Consider the following 20,540-nt stretch of genomic DNA (forward strand, 5'->3'; position numbering starts at 1 on the left):
CGATCTCAAGCGTGGCGGAGTACAAATGTGCCAAATCAAGGCTGGAAATGACTCTCGCAGAATCTCGAGACTCATTCGTCAGAGATGCTGCTCCAACCCTAGCGACAGGGAGGAAATGGAATCCATCTGCAGCAGGCACAGTGGCAAAGACTGCCCTCAGACACCGGGATATAGTGGGGCATGTTCAATATGGCAGAGGAGGCCTTGGTTTGGAAGCAACAACACACCACGTGGCAAAAGGCAACTGCAACCGAACGGCGGCACATGGAGGAAGCAGCCAGGTGTGCCAAGGCAGTCTCCCAAGCCCAGCGGGGCTGCTGGATGAGGTGGGAGGGCGTGGAGAGGAGAACAATCACGAAATATGGAGCATGGAGTCTAATAGACTGTTTCATCATTAGAGCCCTTCTCTGGTATGGAGAGGACCCAGCCTGTCTCCAGTGTACAGCCCCAGCAACCCTCAAACACATCTTGGTAGGTTGCAAGACCAGTCTGACTTATCACGAAACCAACCAGGGGCCGTACTTATCAAGCTTCTTAGAGTGCCATTTTACACTTAAGTCCTGAGAATTTGCGAAATTTAGTCCTACTCTCAAACTTAAGAATAAAAGCTTTTTATCAACGTTCTTAAGTCTAAGAATCACTCCTACTCTCCACGATATTTAAGAGACCTTCAGAGGTGTCTTAAGTGGTTAGGAGTTGCCAGCAGGGGATGGCACCGAGGCGAGAGAGACGTGCGCGAACGTTCAGGGAACGGAACAATGTTTTGGTTTTTTTTGATGACGAGCAGCTGATCAAACGGTATTGTTTAGACAAAGCGGATATTATTTTTGTCACAGATTTAATACTTTTCGATTCCGTGTTGATTTCTGCATGTGTCTGCAGTGGGCTAGTATATATAGAGCCACCCACACTAGTTTCAAATTAGTTGCCTAATTAATGAATTGGAAAGAAAATGTTATGACAGTAGCGTATGTGTGTGGCCGTGAGGTGAGTGACGTCAGTGAGTGTGTGGGCGATAGAAGAGAGGGAGCGGTAGCGTGAGTGCCGGCGGGGACTAGTTTGTTTTGTATTATTTTGTAGTTTATTGTCAAAATATACACTCCCATTGTCCACTTAAATATTTCCAAGATATTTCTTTATTCTTAGACAACGTGATTGGTCATTTCTATGGACACAGAAATGACGTCACCTAAAATTCCGTTTACGGCACATAGTAATGTCGTAATTCAGCTCTGAGTGTGACACTTAAGATTCAGTCCTACACTTCGCTGAAAGTGTGAAGTGTGAAGTGAAGTGAATTATATTTATATAGCGCTTTTCTCTAGTGACTCAAAGCGCTTTACATAGTGAAAACCCAATATCTAAGTTACATTTAAACCAGTGTGGGTGGCACTGAGAGCAGGTGGGTAAAGTGTCTTGCCCAAGGACACAACGGCAGTGACTAGGATGGCGGAAGCGGGAATCGAACCTGCAACCCTCAGGTTGATGGCACGGCCACTCTACCAACCGAGCTATACCGCCCCGTGTGAGTAAGACGCTTGATAACTAACTTTTAAGTGCAGCTTTCAGCGAAGAATTTATTTACTCTTAAGTCAACTCTTAGCAGACTTTTTAGGAGTAATTCTAAGAAGCTTGATAAGTACGGCCCCAGAATAACAGTAGATTTTGCCACACTGATATCATTTTCACCAATCAACCGGAGAATCAAATAACAGCAGGACTACTACTCAATGACATAAGTGATCATCTACCTGTATTCAGCATTTTCCAGGATTTCTTTGATAAGAGAAAACCAAAAAAGCAGTTCAATATAGATTTGTTAAGACACCAAACACCAGAAACTATGGCAGCATTCAAGTCTGAGTTATGTGCTCAAGGGAGGGGGGAGGTTTATACCTCCACCAGTGTTTATACCTCCACCAGTGTTGGGACTAACGCGTTACAAAGTAACGCGTTACTGTAACGCCGTTAGTTTCGGCGGTAACTAGTAATCTAACGCGTTATTTTTTATATTCAGTAACTCAGTTACCGTTACTACATGATGCGTTACTACATAAAAAATAACGTAAAATAACGCAGTAACGGCTAGAAACAGAAGATCCGAGTGTGTTTTATTGCAGCGCCGTCCTTCTGAATCTCTTGTGTCACACGGAGGAGCCGCGCTGGGTGTGGGTCTGAGTGTGGGAAGGAGGGAGGGGAGGGGTGCACGCAGCAGCATTGGTGAGGGAGGGGCGGAGACCGAGAGAGCGAGAGAGTTGTTAACACGCATGCGTCGCCAGGCTCAGCTTTTTATCGATAGATTTATCCGATTACATTTTTTATTATCTATAGCAGGGGTGTCAAAAGTGTGCCCCGGAGGCCATTTGCAGCCCACAGCTAATGTTTTAAAAGCCCACAGCACATTCTAAAAATGCTATTAAAATAAACAAAAACATAACAAAAGTGAAATAAAAAAGCTTAAAGGTGAAATGTAATTTAGAAAAAGTTGCAATGTTGACTAATAAAACAAAGCTGTTTTTTTTTCTTTCAAACTGTCATTGCTCAAAACATAATATTGAATCAAAATCAATGTTATTATGAATTATAGTACACACACTCTGTCAATTCTCTTATATACTCTTTCATTCTAGACTTCTAGAGTGTTTGATTATCACATCACTCTAAATGTATGGAATATAAAGTTCACAAACATAAAGAGGGATCCTAGTGGGCCAGGCCAATATTTCCTTATCTCTAAACTAAAACTGGGGAAATGTGTAGAGCAGGGGTCACCAACCTTTTTGAAACCAAGAGCTACTTCTTGGGTACTGATTAATGCGAAGGGCTACCAGTTTGATACACACTTAAATAAATTGCCAGAAATAGCCAATTTGCTCAATGTACCTTTAACTCTATGTTATTATTAATAATTAATGATATTTACACTTAATTGAACGGTTTAAAAGAGGAGAAAACACAAAAAAATGGCAATTAAATTTTGAAACATAGTTTATCTTCAATTTCGACTCTTTAAAATTCAAAATTCAACCGAAAAAAAGAAGAGAAACACTAACTAATTTGAATCTTTTGGAAAAAATTTAAAAAAGAATTTATGGAACATCATTAGTCATTTTTCCTGATTAAGATTAATTTTAGAATTTTGATGATATGTTTTAAATATGTTAAAATCCAATCTACACTTTGTTAGAATATATAACAAATTGGACCAAGCTATATTTCTAACAAAGACAAATCATTATTTCTTCTAGATTTTCCAGAACAAAAATTTTAAAAGAAATTCAAAAGACTTTGAAATAAGATTTAAATTTGATTCTAAAGATTTTCTAGATTTGCCAGAATATTTTTTTTGAATTTTAATCATAATAAGTTTGAAGAAATATTTCACAAATATTCTTCGTCGAAAAAACAGAAGCTAAAATGAAAAATGTAATTAAAATGTATTTATTATTCTTTACAATAAAAAAAATAAATTTATTGAACATTGATTTAAATTGTCAGGAAAGAAGAGGAAGGAATTTAAAAAGGTAAAAAGGTATATGCGTTTGAAAATCCTAAAATCATTTTAAAGGTTGTATTTTTTTCTCTAAAATTGTCTTTCTGAAAGTTATAAGAAGCAAAGTAAAAAAAAAAAATGAATTTATTTAAACAAGTGAAGACCAAGTCTTTAAAATATTTTCTTGGATTTTCAAATTCTATTTGAGTTTTGTCTCTCTTAGAATTAAAAATGTCGGGCAAAGCGAGACCAGCTTGCTAGTAAATAAAAAAAATAAAAAAAATAGAGGCAGCTCACTGGTAAGTGCTGCTATTTGAGCTATTTTTAGAACAGGCCAGCGGGCTACTCATCTGGTCCTTACGGGCTACCTGGTGCCCCCTGGCTTAGAGACTGTAGAGAGTGAACTCCACATACTAAAACAATGCTTTGATGCCAATAAACTATCAATCAACCTAAATAAAACAAAATATATAATTTTTGGAAATAGGAAAAATAACATACAGTGTCACATAAGAATTAATATGGAGATAGAAAGGGTGTATTCAACAACATTTTTGGGAATCTATGTAGATAAATTAAATTGGAAACTGTACATAAATATACTTAAGACAAAGATGACAAAAATTATTGCTATGTTACATAAAATTAAAAACTCTGTAAATCAAAAGGCTCTTAACATGTTATATAATTATTTTGTACTCCCATATCTTAATTATTGTGTTGAAATCTGGGGTAACAATTACAAATCAAACATCAACTCTATGTTCTTACTTCAAAAGAAAGCGATTAGAATTGTAAATTATGCAGATTATCATGACCATACCAATGCTCTGTTTATTTAAATTAAAAACATTAAAACTGCACGATCTTGTTGACCTCAACACTGCTATTGTGACGTACAAAGCTCATAACCACATGCTGCCTGGGTGTCTACAGGAGAGGTTCAAACCCAGAGAGAATCCCTATGACCTCAGAGGTTCAGCTGTCTTTCAGAAAGCAAACATAAGAACGAGCTTAAAAAGTAGATGAGTTTCTGTCAGGGGGGTTCAACTGTGGAACAGCTTGGATGATTCCTTAAAATGTTCCAGTTACATTCACACATTTAAAAAACACTTTAAGACCAATATCTTGAAAAAATATATCACTCTTGAATCAACACTGTAGTTAATACTGTGATCAATGTTAATTAAAAACTAAATGTGGGATATAAATAATAATGGAAGTACAATTGTTTGTATATAGTATATAATTGGTACAAAGGTTTAACATGTGTACAAGGATATTTCACATGCCTTTACTGTGTATATAATTGAACTGTGTTTATGTTGTGTATAATGTGTATTTATAATATGTTGTACAAAGGACATTTCATAATTTTCGGAAGTTCATCTTGTAACTTGACATTGTCTATAGGGTTAGGCGCAATAAGTGTTCAACTTCAACCTAAACCCTTTCGGTGTGCAACATTTTCATTTTCAATCTATGAGTGTACAACTGTTTGTTTATTTTGTTGACCATTGACCGAAGAATAATAAACTAACTATAAATATATACATACATATGTATACATACATACATACATATGTATACATACATACATACATATGTATACATACATACATATGTATACATACATACATATGTATACATACATACATATGTATACATACATACATATACATACATATACATACATACATATACATACATACATATACATACATACATATACATACATACATACATACATACATATGTATACATACATACATACATACATACATATGTATACATACATACATACGTATACATACATACATACATACATATGTATACATACATACATACATATGTATACATACATACATATGTATACATACATACATACATATGTATACATACATACATACATACCTACATACATATGTATACATACATACATACATACCTACATACATATGTATACATATGTATACATACCTACATACATATGTATACATACATACATGTATACATACCTACATACATATGTATACATACATACATACATATGTATACACACATACATACATACGTATACATACATACATACATACATACGCATACATACATACGTATACATACATACGTATACATACATACATACATACATACGTATACATACATACATACATACATACGTATACATACATACATACATACGTATACATACATACGTATACATACATACATACGTATACATACATACATACATACATACATGCATACGTATGCATACATACATGCATACGTATACATACATACATGCATACGTATACATACATGCATACGTATACATACATACATACATACGTATACATACATATGTATACATACATACATACATATGTATACATACATACATACATATACATACGTATACATACATACATATACATACGTATACATACATACATACATACGTATACATACATACATACATACGTATACATACATACATGCATACGTATACATACATACATGCATACGTATACATACATACATGCATACGTATACATACATACATGCATACGTATACATACATACATACATACGTATACATACATACATGCATACGTATACATACATACATGCATACGTATACATACATACATACATACATACATACGTATACATACATACATATACATGCATACATACATACATATACATGCATACATACATACGTACACATACATACGTACACATACATACGTATACATACATACATATGTATACATACGTATACATACATACATATGTATACATACATACATACATACGTATACATACATACATACATACGTATACATACATACATACATACGTATACATACATACATACATACGTATACATACATACGTATACATACATACATACATACGTATACATACATACGTATACATACATACATACATACATACATATGTATACATACATACATACATACATATGTATACATACATACATACATACATATGTATACATACATACATACATACATATGTATACATACATACATACATACATACATATGTATACATACATACATACATACATATGTATACATACATACATATGTATACATACATACATACATACATATGTATACATACATACATACATACATATGTATACATACATACATACATACATATGTATACATACATACATACATACATATGTATACATACATACATACATACATACATACATACATACATACATATGTATACATACATACATACATATGTATACATACATACATACATATGTATACATACATACATACATATGTATACATACATACATACATATGTATACATACATACATACATATGTATACATACATACATACATACATACATACATATGTATACATACATACATACATACATATGTATACATACATACATACATACATACATACATACATACATACATACATACATACATACATACATACATACATACATACATACATACATACATACATACATACATACATACATACATATGTATACATACATACATACATACATATGTATACATACATACATACATATGTATACATACATACATACATATGTATACATACATACATACGTATACATACATACATACATATGTATACATACATACATACATATGTATACATACATACATACATATGTATACATACATACATACATATGTATACATACATACATACATATGTATACATACATACATACATATGTATACATACATACATACATATGTATACATACATACATACATACATATGTATACATACATATGTATACATACATACATACATACATATGTATACATACATACATACATATGTATACATACATACATAAATATGTATACATACATACATACATATGTATACATACATACATACATATGTATACATACATACATACATACATATGTATACATACATACATACATAAATATGTATACATACATACATACATATGTATACATACATACATACATATGTATACATACATACATACATAAATATGTATACATACATACATACATAAATATGTATACATACATACATACATATGTATACATACATACATACATATGTATACATACATACATACATATGTATACATACATACATACATACATATGTATACATACATACATATGTATACATACATACATATGTATACATACATACATATGTATACATACATACATATGTATACATACATACATACATATGTATACATACATACATATGTATACATACATACATATGTATACATACATACATATGTATACATACATACATATGTATACATACATACATATGTTTTCATACATACATATGTATACGTATGTATACATACATATGTATACATACAGACATACATATGTATACATACATATGTTTTCATACATACATATGTATACATACACACACACACACACACACACACACACACACACACACACACATACATACATACATACATAAATATAAAAATATATATGTAAGCTGTGAAAATCTGCTGTACTGTATGTGCGTGGGTCCTATTTTTAGGAACAGTAATACAAAACCTCCCAATAATGTCTGATTGAACGCTAAAAACGTTATGACAGACCACCTTACAAAACGGAATTTAAAATTTTTTTTTACTTAATGAGACACCCAGAATGTACACGAAAATAAAGAATGTGGGATTTACATTATTAACTATAAAAGGATAAAACACTGAATATTGACAACATATGAACGTCACACCCCCTCTTGATCGACATATTTTACAATCAAGCGAAAAGCAACAAAAACAGAGAAATATAATTGCGAAGGGTAGAAAAAAAAACACCTACAAACTGATGTATCACTAAGCTTTAGAACTTTGTTGGAAAAATCTTCTTCCGCGTCTGTCCCTGACACCTGCATTTCAGGCTGGCCGCTCTGTGGAAACGCTCCCTACCCACACTGCTTGGTGCCTCGTCTGAGCTGATGTGACATAAATGACCATAGTAACTAATTAGGTTACCATAGTAACTAATTAGATTACCATAGTAACCAATTAGATTACCATAGTAACTAGTATATCATGCAAAAGCGCAGATTCCAACCATTGAAATACTTTGTATAGTTGAAGACTTACGGTCATTTGACAACATCACTGTACATCGTCATGGCAGCTACACTTTCCATCTTAAAGATCTAAAAAAAATGGGGGGGGGAATGTCCGGCGGGCCAGATTGAAGCGCTAACCGGGCCGAATTAATTTGCTCAGCTGTGTTCCAGCACCTCAGTGGAGAATTGAGCGGCACACACTCAACTCCGACAAATCTTGACGATGTATAAAAGGGCAGCGTAGTGATGACAGTACACACACACACACACACACACACACACACACACACACACACACACACACACACACACACACACACACACACACACACACACACACACACACACACACACACACACACACACACACACACACACACAAAACAGCTGGAGCCACTGAACTAGACCACATCTCTTGTCGGCTTCATATTCAGTGACAACAACACGCTTGTTTCTGGATATCGTTTAATCTTATTGAAACAAAGTATCGCATTGAGGCAAAAAATAATACTTCAAAACCAAACTTAGAAGCAAACTATTATAGCGCACCACAGTCAAAACTGCCCAATGCCCGATTTCTACCTTCATGGAAGGGGTCTGTTACACATTGAAATTAGTTTCAGACTTAGAAAATCTTTGTTTACTCTAGAGAAGCGAGCTCCGATTCGAATCCCGTGAATTTCCATACCGTATGAGTGTGACAACCAACCCCCTTCTCCTCCACTGCTTTCTTTAAAAAAAAAGAAGATTTTGGTAGAACCTCAGCTAAAGAAAATAAAAACCAATGCAGTGTTTCCCATAAACTGGCAAGATACCTGTGGCGGTGGGGGCGTGGCTATGGGCGTGGTCACCATGACATCGAGTAATTTGCATAATGTACTACAATGATATGATTTTCTCTAAAAAGGCTCAAAAAATGTAGACTTACTAATTAATAATAACAGTTTTGTTTTAAACGTCCATCCATCCATTTTACAATATAATTACAACACTTTATGTACATATTTATATACAGATTTGAACAATAAGTTATTCACTGAAATATATTTATTAATTATGGTTCTTACAAAAAATATATCTTATAAAATATAAAAGCTAAAATGTCTCTTAAAGCTCTGCCCCTTTAATTAGTGCATACTAAATAATTTAACTTTGGCCTACTACTACAACCATATTATTTACCAGCAACATAAAGTGAAACAGAGGCAGAGGTGTCCTGCCACAGTCAGTAACAAATAAACAGAAAACAGTAGTGGTCAAATACAAATAAGGCAACAAGAGAAGTATCCTACACTTCTCTTTTGTAAAGTAAATCTGAACAGCCTATATGGGCATCTACATCAACTCTATGATTTGCCTGAGAAGCTGGACAGCACAAAATAAAAAAATTTAAAAAAAATTTTTTTTTATTTTATTTTATTTTTTTTATTTGTGGCGGACGTAATTCTTTCGTGGCGGGCCGCCACAAATAAATGAATGTGTGGGAAACACTGCAATGTTTTGAATTGTTTAAAGCCTGATATCGACTAAGTAAAGTTGACGCTTAAGAAAGAAGTCGCCGTCTGAGAGTATTGTACACACTAAAAAAAGCTGGGTTATTTTGATAACCCAATTTATGAGTTGCGAGTGTTGGGTTAAATTTTGGAGTTATTTTCACATAGAGCAATCCATTTTTTGGGTGACAAGGGTATTATTTTAACTCCATTTCTGGATTTTCAAAACTATGAACCATTTCTGGGTTGTTTTTCAACGAGTAACGCATTTTGGGGTAAAAGGCTTTTTTATTTTTTATTAAAAAAGGTACTTTTTTCTTGAAGGGAATTGTATTAAGGATTCATCTCATTAACATTATTAACAATCACACATCTTATGTACATGAAAATATTTGAGCATGCTGTATAGAACTACAATGACCATACACAGCAAATCTTGTAAAAAAAAATTTAAAAAATGTCGCTCCTATCTTGCTTTTGAGTATATTTTAATGGAATAACAATAATGTTGATCAGTAGTTGGGAAGGAGTAGGACAAACCAGCAGTGAAATTTTGCATTTTTAATCAACTATTGGGTCAAGGAGCGCTAAACTGCACAACCCAATAGTTGGGTTTGGAATAACCTAACATTGAAGTGAGCATGACTTAACGTTTGTGTTAAATAAATTTAACCCAATAGTTGGGTTATGAATCAACCAACATTGAGTTAGCATAACTCAACTTTTGGGTTAAATAATTCAACCCAACAGTTTGGCTGGGAATAACCCAACATAAAGTTATCATAACTCAACTTTTGGGTTAAATAATCCAACCCAACCGTTTGGTTGGGAATAACCCAACATAAAGTTATAACTCAACTTTTGGGCTAAATAAATCAACCCAACAGTTTGGTTGGGAATAACCCAACATTAAGTTATCATAACTCAACTTTTGGGCTAAATAATTCAACCCAACAGTTTGGCTGGGAATAACCCAACACAAAGTTATCATAACTCAACTTTTGGGTTAAATAATCCAACCCAACAGTTTGGTTGGGAATAACCCAACATAAAGTTATAACTCAACTTTTGGGCTAAATAAATCAACCCAACAGTTTGGTTGGGAATAACCCAACATTAAGTTATCATAACTCCACTTTTGGGTTAAATAATTCAACCCAATAGTTTGGTTGGGAATAACCCAACATTAAGTTATCATAACTCAACCTTTGGTTTAAATAATTCAACCCAATAGTTTTGTTGGGAATAACCCAACATTAAGTTATCATAACTCAACTTTTGGGTTAAATAATTCAACCCAACAGTTTGGCTGGGAATAACCCAACATTAAGTTATCATAACTCAACTTTTGGTTTAAATAATTCAACCCAATAGTTTTGTTGGGAATAACCCAACATTAAGTTATCATACCTCAACTTTTGGGTTAAATAATTCCACCCAATAGTTTGGTTGGGAATAACCCAACATAAAGTTATCATAACTCAACTTTTGGGTTAAATAATTAAACCCAATAGTTTGGTTGGGAATAACCCAACATTAAGTTATCATAACTCCCCTTTTTGGTTAAATAATTCAACGCAAAAGTTGTGTTGAAAAAATTAACCCAAAATGTTGAGTTAAAATAACTCAAATAAGGGGATCATCCTTTTTTGAACCAGCAGTTGGGTTAAAATTGGGTATTTTTTAACCCAACATTTTTTAGTGTGTACGGAAAATTTGTATCAACTCATCCAATCATTGTTTTTGTCTTTTTTAAAGTTAAAGCGACCCATAAAATTGATTTTATAACTTGGACGCACACTTTATCCTGCTTTTTTTTTTTTTGGCTTTTAGTCAAATTCCTAAGTGTAAAACCAAAAAGCCCGCTCGTGTTCAAGCCAGCTAACAAACAAAATACTTCAATTAGATCCGCTTACATTCTGCCCCACAAATCACTACAAAGAGTTTTTACCTGGACGCTCGGATGCTCACTGACCTGTAAAAACGCCTTTGGGGTTTCTCGCTGAACCCTATGCCCTCAAAAGGTGTGAACAAATTAAAAAGTTATTGGTGCCTTAAGTCAAGTTTGGACTTGTGAGGACCATACAGCTTTAAATTCAAACACTGAAGTTTAAACATGTCTTGACAATGTAGTTTTTTTATAATCCTGCAAGAGTTTGTGAATATATTAAGAGTGTGTCATATTAAAGTCAGACAGTAATCCCAATCTATACTGTGTGTGCGTGCATGCAGGTCCTCCATTCACTTCTGCCACCTTGCAAATGCTCATTTCGAAGCCATCATTGACAAACTCCACCAGATACTAACTTTGACTCATTTATTCTCACATGAATCCGCACTAACTGTCAGAAAATCAACAGAAAGCTCCATGTCAACTCTTATTCTGAAACAATTCCCATGCACACCTGCAGGCAAGGAATAATCCCCTGCACCTGGTGAGAGGGGCAAAGTAAAGACGAAAATGCACCTGACTGTGGATCTCCCACGCACCTTTTCCCAGGGAATTTAGTCCTCTTTACGCTGCCGGAAGCTTGAATCCATGCAACTTTCTTCAGGAAAAATGACGGCCAAAAAAAAAAAAAAGCCTAAAAAGGGGTCATGAGAGGGAAGTCCGCCACTTGCCGCGTCAATCCACGCAGGCTTTGCTCCTCTTGTCTCCAGGATGAGTGTGAATGAAGACAGCCGCGCAACAGGTTGTCCTGCCTCTGTCCGCGTCAAGGTACAATTAAACACCAACGTGGTGTCGGCTTTCAAAATAAAACGTTGCATCCGGCATTTGCGTGCCGCTTCCTTTTTTACTTCCAAATGCTAGGGGTTACTATAAATAAATAGTTACATGAATTCCAAAACATCGCATTCAATATATCATTTTAAATCCAATTACTACCAACAAATAAATTAAGTGAGCTCTTAAGCAGCTGTGACGATCATTTAAATATAACTTTTGAATTGGAGAGTGTACTGTGGTCAGGGTATTAATTTCTGCCGCCCCCGGATGTGTAACCTAATCACGGCATCTAAACTGGGACAGGCTGAGCTGCATACCAGTGTCATTTTAAAACCAGTTCGTACTGTATTAGGCTGCGGTCTCAGATTGTTATTCTCGGGTCTTTCCCTGAACTCAGTGGACGCACAGCGTGAATCACGGAACGTATGCGGGGTTTTATTTTGAAAGCGCAGCCGGATGTGAGTCTTCACGACGGCACGCTTGATGCCTGTGAGCGCCTCACATGTTTTCATTTGACATGATATGAAACTGCAGCGAGCCGTCATTGTGTGAAGGCTCCAAAGCTTATGCTTTTCTACACCAAAGTTCATCTATGTATTCTTATTATTATTCTTACTCTTCTCCAGATTCTCACATTTTTCACCCGATTCAAACCTTTCCAACTTCAAACTGTTCAGCCTATTCGGGAATTGTGGGCTTTCCCTTGACAAATTCCAAAAATTCCCAGAATTCCAGGTTTTCCGGGACATTTTTCCCCATTCAAAATGAATTAGCCATTTTTTCAAACTTCCACAATTTCCACATATTTCAACCTAGCATTCAACATATTCCACCATTCTGGAAATTCAAACTTCCTCTTTTCCAAGTTCAAAAAAATTCCAGGATTTTCCAGAACTACTGGTTTTCCAAAGCCCTATTTCCACCCATTTTTCTGGGGACTACTCTTTCCACATTTTTCAACGCATTTCAACCGTTCCACAGTCAAAACATTCCTCTTAATCAGGGGGGGGGGGGGGGGGGGGGGAATGAATTTGTTTTTTGAACTGGAAAAATTCCCAAATTTCCAGGAATTTCGTAATACCATTTCTCAATTCAACATGTTACTACTTCAACATTTCTCCACCGATTTGAACATTTCAACACCAACCATTTCACTCATTCAAACCATTTAAGTTTTTTACCATTTTCCAAAATTTCCCGCTTTTCCCGAAATTCCCTTTTTTCCCCCTCAAATTCCCATTGAAATTAATGGAATATTCTTCAAAGTTCCACAATTCCCACATTTTTCATCTGATTCAAACCGTTCCAACTTCAAACTGTTCAGCCTATTCGGGAATTGCAGACTTTCCCTTGACAAATTCCAAAAATTCCCAGATTTCCCAGAATTGCAGGTTTTCCGGAACATTTTTCCCCATTCAAAATGAATTGGCCATTTTTCAAACTTTCACCATTTTCACATTTTCAATATGCAAACCATTCAACATATTCCACCATTCTGGAAATTCAAACTCCCTCTTTCCAAGTTCAAAAAAATTCCAAGATTTTCCATAAATCCTGGTTTTCCAGAGCCCTATTTCCACCCTTTTTTCTGGTGACTACTCTTTCCACATTTTTCAACGCATTTCAACCGTACCACTGTCAAAACATTCCTCTTAATCAGGAAAGAAAAAAAAAAAGAAGTTGTTTTTAGAACTGGGAAAATTCCCGAAATTCCAGGAATTTCGTAATAACATTTTTAAATTCAACATGTTACTACTTCAACATTTCTCCACCGATTTGAAAATGTTTAACACCAACCATTTCAACTCATTCAGACCATTTAAGTTTTTTACCATTTTCAAAAAAATTCCCGCTTTTCCCGAAATTCCCATTTTTTTTCTCAAATTCCCATTGAAATGAATGGAATATTCTTCAAAGTTACACAATTCCCACATTTTTCATCTGATTCAAACCGTTCCAACTTCAAACTGTTCAGCCTATTCGGAAATTGCGGGCTTTCCCTTGACAAATTCCAAAAATTCCCAGATTTCCCAGAATTCCAGGTTTCCCGGGACATTTTTCCCCATTCAAAATGAATTAGCCATTTTTTCAAACTTCCACCATTTCCACATTTTTCAACCTATTCAAACCATTCAACATATTCCACCATTCTGGAAATTCAAACTTCCTCTTTTCCAAGTTCAAAAAAATTCCAGGATTTTCCAGAATTCCTCGTTTTCCAAAGCCCTATTTCCACCCATTTTTTGGAGACTACTCTTTCCACATTTTTCAACGCATTTCAACCGTTCCACCGTCAAAACATTCCTCTTAATCAGGAAAAAAAAACGAAGTTGTTTTTTGAACTGGAAAAATTCCCGAAATTCCAGGAATTTCGTACTACCATTTCTCAATTCAACATGTTACTACTTCAACATTTCTCCACCGATTTGAAAAATTTCAACACCAACCATTTCAACTCATTCAGACCATTTAAGTTTTTTACCATTTTCCAAAATTTCCCGCTTTTCCCGAAATTCCCTTTTTTTCCCTTCAAATTCCCATTGAAATGAATGGAATATTCTTCAAAGTTCTACAATTCCCACATTTTTCATCTGATTCAAACCGTTCCAACTTCAAACTGTTCAGCCTATTCGGGAATTGCGGGCTTTCCCTTGACAAATTCCAAAAATTCCCAGATTTCCCTGAATTCCAGGTTTTCCGGGACATTTTTCCCCATTCAAAATGAATTAGCCATTTTTTCAAACTTCCACAATTTCCACATTTTTCAACCTATTCAAAGCATTCAACATATTCCACCATTCTGGAAATTCAAACTTCCTATTTTCCAAGTTCAAAAAAATTCCAGAATTCCTGGTTTTCCACAGCCCTATTTCCACCCATTTTTCTGGGGACTACTCTTTCCACATTTTTCAACGCATTTCAACCGTTCCACAATCAAAACATTCCTCTTAATCAGGGGGGGGGAAAAAAAGAATTTGTTTTTTGAACTGGAAAAATTCCCGAAATTCCAGGAATTTCGTAATACCATTTCTCAATTCAACATGTTACCACTTCAACACTTCTCCACCGATTTGAAAATTTCAACACCAACTATTTCAACTCATTCAAACCATTTAAGTTTTTTACCATTTTCCAAAATTTCCCGCTTTTCCAGAAATTCCCTTTTTTTTCCCTCAAATTCCCATTGAAATGAATGGAATATTCTTCAAAGTTCCACAATTCCCACATTTTTCATTTGATTCAAACTGTTCCAACTTCAAACTGTTCAGCCTATTCGGAAATTGCGGGCTTTCCCTTGACAAATTCCAAAAATTCCCAGATTTCCCTGAATTCCAGGTTTTCCGGGACATTTTTCCCCATTTAAAATGAATTAGCCATTTTTCAAACTTCCACTATTTCCACATTTTTCAACCCATTCAAACCATTCAACATATTCCACCATTCTGGAAATTCAAACTTCTTTTCCAAGTTCAAAAAAATTCCAGGATTTTCCAGAATACCTGGTTTTCCAGAGCCCTATTTCCACCCTTTTTCCTAGCAACTAGTCTTTCCACATTTTTCAACGCATTTCAACCGTTCCACCGTCAAAACATTCCCCTTAATCAGGATAAAAAACAAATTTGTTTTTTGAACTGGAAAAATTCCAAAAATTGCCAAAATTCCAGGAATTCCGTAATACAATTTCTCAAATCAACATGTTACTACTTCAACATTTCTCCACCGATTTGAAAAATGTCAACACCAACCATTTCAACTCATTCAGACCATTCAAGTTTTTTACCATTTTCCAAAAAACTCCCGCTTTTTCTTCCAAGTTCCACAATTCCCACATTTTCCATCTGATTCAAACCGTTCCATTTTCAAAATATTCAGCCTGTTTGGGAATAGTGTGCTCTACTTCAACAATTCTAAAAAAAAAAATTCCAGGATTTCTGTTCAACTTCAGCATTTGAGCATTCACACATACTTCCTTTAGGAATTGCCTCATGTAGTTCACAGATATTAACCCCATTTTCACCTTTTTTGTTTTTGTGTCTTTATTTTCTTTCATCTAATCTCATTATTTTACATTTGTTTTCACGTCTCTGCGCCCACGGGAGCGACCGCGTGCCATGTGAGAGACCCCTCCATTCTGCAGAGACCACATGGTCGGACTGCATTCCTGCAGGATTTAAATTGTACCGTGACCTCTGTACTTGAAACATATGACAAATTCGTGAAAGCTTTTTTGGGAATTCCTGAGGAGCTGGCAAGGAGGAGAAGCCACCCGCAGGCACATCTGGTTTGGTGGAAGGATGCAAAGTAACCTTGAGAGATTTTTTTGTTTTGTTTTGACAAATTGAACTTAAAGCCAACTCGTGATTACATGTTGCTTACATGGTTAGCTCTGGTGTCCTTTTGCTGTTTTAAACACACAACTGGTACGTTGTTTTTTTTTGGTAACCCCTTCCTAAAAGTCAGTCGAAAACGGAAAATATTTAGCACTCACATTTAGATTTAGATTTAGGATTTAGATTTAAGATTTAGCACTAAAATTTAGATTTAGGATTTAGATTTAAGATTTAGGTTTAGATTTAAGATTTAGCACTCACATTTAGATGTAGATTTAGGTTTAGATTTAAGTTTAGATTTAAGATTTAGCACTCACATTTAGATTTAGATTTAAGATTTAGGTTTAGATTCAAGATTTAGGTTTAGATTTAAGATTTAGCACTCACATTTAGATTTAAGATTTAGATTTAACATTTAGGTTTAGATTTAACATATAGGCTTAGATTTAAGATTTAGGTTTAGATTTAACATTTAGATATAATATTTAGAACAGGGGTGTCAAACTAATTTTAGATCGGGGGCCACGTGGAGAAAAATCTACTCCCAAGTGGGCCGGACTGGTAAAATCACGGCACGATAACTTAAAAATAAAGACATCTTCAGATTGTTTTCTTTGTTTAAAAATAGAACAAGCACATTCTGAAAATGTACAAATCATAATGTTGTTGGGTTTTTTTTACACTTGCATGTTGCAGTTAATAGTATTCTACCTTTATTTGTCGTTTTTTTAATGTTTTCTGAATAAATGATGTGATAATGTTCATCAGGCAACTGACTCATTGCTGTTAATTTTCAGTCTATCAAGATAAAAAAATAATATCAAAATCAAATTACAGGATGTTATGTAGTTTGCTCATTTTCCTCGACTGGTGCACTAACGTGGTTTATTTTATTTTTTAACGCATGTAGCATCATCTACAAAAAGACAAAGAAATGCCATTGCGACATCTAGTGGACACATTTAGAACAGCCGTTTCCTTCGAAAATTTCGGCTCATTTTTATACTTCGCAAACTCATCCCGCGGGCCGGATAAAACCTGTTCGCGAGCCCGATTCGGCCCGCGGGCCGTACGTTTGACACCCCTGATTTAGAGTCAACATTAAAATGTGCTAAATCTGAGAAATGTATCTGCTAGAAAAGTGTGCCTGAACTTTTACATTCGGCACCCCATATAGAACCACAATGAGTCAATTCCAATTGAATCATTTTTCCAATAAATGTAATTTTTGGTAAAGATAAAGCTTTTTTTTTTTTAACAAAGAAATTATTGGCTGATGTGACACATTTCCTTATTGTGCCTCTTGCAGTTTTCACCATTTTTGCAGTGTTTTTGTTTTTGTTTAATTTACAAAACCCAAAACCAGTGAAGTTGGCACGTTGTGTAATTCGTAAATCAAAACACAATACAATGATTTGCAAATCCTTTTCAACTTATATTCAGTTGAATTAACTGCAAAGACAAGATATTTAATGTTCGAACTGAAAAACTTAATTTTTTGTTTTGCAAATAATCATTAACTTAGAATTTAATGGCATATATATATATATATATATATATATATATATATATATATATATATATATATATATATATATATATATACATACATACATACATACATATATATATATATATATATATATATATACATACATACATACATACATACACACACACACAATATATATATATATATATTTTTTATTTTTTATTTTTTTTAATGTTATTATTATTATTGATTTTGGATTTTTTTAATCGATTAAGAATGGTTACAAGTAAAAATCGTGAGTCATTCAAAAATAGATTTTTTTTTTGACACCTCTCAAGTTTACCAAAACCTGCTCAATTAAACCCTAGATCATTTTGTCTGGGTCATTTGCTTCCATAATGCAAGCATATTTGTTTAAAGGAGCCATATATAAGAATCTGGCCAGAAATGGTACTGCAATCACGGGCAAAATGATGTAATCCCCTCCCCCTCTGCCTGACTGAGGTTGCCAGATACACAGCCGAATCCAGCTCGATCGACTGGGCTACTCCAAGGAATGTCAAACTTCCACTGCCTCTTACCAGGGGTTGAGGTGCAGGAACCACAATAGCTGAATAGACAAGCATTTTGTCAATAACAAATCTCTAACCAACACATTTTACACAGAAATTAGGCTATTTTCAGGAAGAAGTATGTCATGCCTATATATATATATATATATATATATATATATATATATATATATATAAATAAACATTTCTTAATCACTTCGTCCTTCATTATATCACAATATAATATATCCCAACATTGCCATATAACTTGGTACATGTAGTCCACAGTATGCAAACACGAATAAGGAATTCTTTAATCATGCGATTTGGCTGTCTCCGTACCTTTCACATTGCCAGGACAGCCGTGCTAATGTTGGGACCCATTTCCTCAGCGTATCAGCATATTGAGAGCGAAATAGGCACTGACACTACCCGTATCCACATAGGTTTTATTTGTCGAAAATATATTTTGGCTTGCCAGTTCGAATACACATCGACATACAGGCTAACGAGCATATATTTCCCCCGTTAGCCTATATGTCGATGTGTCATTGACTGGACTAGCATGCTAAGCAGTCGATGCACGAACATGCTAGTTTTGTTAGACACAATCATAGACCGTATTGGACTGTGTAGTTTACATACGAAATGTCCGTTTCCATTTATTACAGGTAATAAGAAAACATAAATGCCTTACTTACCTATCAAGGAGGAAATTAGCAAGTTTGGCGTCAGATGAAAAAATCTTCTCCGCCTTCAATTGTCTCCTTCTTTCAAAGGCATCCCCGATACAAATCCTCGTTTTGTTCCTGGCTTTGTCATGAATAAGTTGAGAATTGTAACCACGCCTTTTGGATTTACTAAGGTCTGACATGTTTAGTAACTTTACCAGTGGCCGTAGCTCGACGAAGATGACGGTGCGTACCTGGCAACCTGGATGTGACACACTCACTGACTTTTTAATTAGTCAAACGGTAGAGAGCGGGATATCGAAATCAAAACATTTCGGGGCTGTAAATTTCATTTTGAAATGAGCATATCCCGGCTGAACTACCGTTATCAGCTATAGAGGTATTCGAAAAGAGCATGATTTATTAATGACTTTTGACTTTTCAGGGCCAGTTAATGATGACTTGACATGAAATTATTACATATGGCTGCTTTAATAAAGAGTATCTATATGTCTCGTCAATGTCAGCTAAGCTTTTAAAGAAGGGTCGTTGCGGGTTGCGACACTGACAGCGGTCAGACAACCTGATCATCGTGTTGTGGTTCCTGCACTGCTTCACATCC

At 34.7% G+C, this 20,540-nt stretch overlaps 1 protein-coding gene across 6 annotated transcripts in view; it reads right to left on the minus strand.

The window, feature by feature from the left end:
- Nucleotides 1–20,540, minus strand: part of il34 (interleukin 34) — a 261,834-nt gene that overhangs the window by 153,018 nt on the left and 88,276 nt on the right. For 4 of the 6 annotated variants that reach the window (XM_062036121.1, XM_062036120.1, XM_062036119.1 and 1 more), the window contains exon 1: nucleotides 12,636–12,843. The exons of 1 other annotated variant lie outside the window; for it this stretch is intronic. The gene's annotated coding sequence lies outside the window, so the exon portion shown is untranslated. Of the gene's footprint in view, nucleotides 1–12,612; nucleotides 12,844–20,540 lie in introns of those variants that run through there. One more of the 6 variants, XM_062036123.1, reaches the window with a different exon arrangement.

This window comes from Entelurus aequoreus, linkage group LG24 (assembly GCF_033978785.1).
Source record: "Entelurus aequoreus isolate RoL-2023_Sb linkage group LG24, RoL_Eaeq_v1.1, whole genome shotgun sequence".
NCBI classification, from domain to species: Eukaryota; Metazoa; Chordata; class Actinopteri; order Syngnathiformes; family Syngnathidae; genus Entelurus; species Entelurus aequoreus.